Consider the following 1,961-nt stretch of genomic DNA (forward strand, 5'->3'; position numbering starts at 1 on the left):
GCCGAGCATGGCAGTCCTGGCCCTGTCAGGAAAGGGAGGAGCAGGAGCTTCTCCAGCCAAGAAACTGGATTGTTTGGGTAACAGAGAGGATAAAGACCTCCAAAGTCAGGAGCTGATTCTTACTTGGTGGAATCACTACAGCTGCACTCAGGAATTACTTGCAAAATTGGACAGGAGGTAAATATCCATACTGACTGGAAGTCAGTCCTGGAGGCAACTGTGGCATGCAGGGGAGTGTGTGCATGGATGCAGATGGATAAAGGGGGTTTGTCTACTCAGTTCAAGGTTCAGGGTTGAGCCTGAGGAATCTGACCCAGGCTACTGAGATGAAAGAAAAAATTATTTGGAGGTCATAATCAGCAAAAATCCTTTCCTGGGATCCTCTGGAGATGGTTGGGGCAGTTGCTGCTGGATCCAGAGAGGCTGTAATGCAGCAGCCAGGCAGGAACTGCCATTAGCAGTAACGGGGACAGAAGCCTCACGTCACACCTACAGCCACCTGCATCCCTGCCACAAGTCGCTTGTGTGAGGGATGTGCTCCCCAAACACAGCAGCCTGAGTCTCCAGACACTCTCCTTGGAAAGCAGGAACCAAATGCCCACTGCAGGAGTCTTTGTAACAGAGCTGACACAAGGCTGAGACCTTCCAGCAGATTTCCTTGCATGGAAGTCATTAACTATATATGAGGGAAGGATGAGAGGCTTGTGGGGCTCTTGGCAACAATGCAGATGGCCACCCCAGCCAAGCAGCAGGTCAGGTGCCAGCCTTCCTTGGGAACAGAAACAATGCCTTCAGCAGGAGCTTGGCGCTCTGATGTCCCAGGCAGAGATGCTGCAGTGTGTGGAAATGAGCTCTGCAGCTGGGCAGAACATGGCATTACTCTGCTTTCCTGGCAGAGGGATGGGTGGGAGCCTGCCCTGCTCCGAGGCAAGTCAGGAAAGACCTGCAGGGCAGAGAGTATCAGCTGCAAACATCCTCTGAACACTGCTTGTTTCCCACCCCCTGCCTCCAACAGAGCTTAGCTTTTACCCTAAAGCTGCTTGTTTTCCCCCAACAGCCTACAAGCAGTGGGCTGATCTGGCTTAGGGGTCCTCAGCTTACTTCACTGAGTTCTCTGAACTCCCATGTTTGCCTTCAAGATGGGTATCTGATCTTAACATGCCTACACATCTGCCCTTGAAGAGATTCTGCTTGTAGTGCTCCCACAGCGCAGGAAAAAAGTGGTACTGACTGTGGCCAGGGTTCAGGGAGAATTCAGACCTGGCATGGGGATGGCAGACTCCAGGGCTGCTATCCCAGAGCAGTCTCTCTGCAGGACGGTCCTGCTGGAGACACAGCAGTCCTGTTTCATGGTAGGGTGTAGGAAAGTGAATTAACTGACTACACTAATCCAAAGAGCCAGAAAGAGGACTAAAATCACCTGGGTCCAAAATCTGTGTGCTCCTGTTCAGGGACACACATGGCATGGTCTTTTAAATGCCCCTGACAACCCAAATCTGATCGCACCCGGAGTCCAGAGCTGTACAGGCCTATATATTTGATTTATATACGGGGATATTCCCCCCACTCCAGTAATCTGCACGTAGGATGCCACAGGCTCCTGATGTCCTTCCCAGTCCCTGCGGAAGCTGGCCAGGAGGACGATGGCTCCCGGTGCCCGCTCCTCCAGGCCAGAAGGGTTTTCCTGACTCCCGGTGTCCGCTCTTGCCGGCCAGGCCGCATGCAGCATATCCACCCCGATTCAGCATCAAATACCAAAACGGGGACCTGCGGCGTGCAGGCGGCCCCGCACGCGCACGCCCGCCTGAAGGCGGAATCCCGCCACACCGCCGCGAGAGCCGCAGTTTTGGGGTGAAAGGCGCTGATTTCGGCACACCCGCGGCGCGCGCAGCCGGCGCCGCCATGGCAGCGGAAGCGGAGCGGCGCTGCGGCCGCGCCCCCCGCGGGCGGGCACGAGCGGC

Source organism: Passer montanus, unplaced genomic scaffold (genome assembly GCF_014805655.1).
Source record: "Passer montanus isolate IOZ18808 unplaced genomic scaffold, ASM1480565v1 scaffold104, whole genome shotgun sequence".
NCBI lineage: Eukaryota > Metazoa > Chordata > Aves > Passeriformes > Passeridae > Passer > Passer montanus.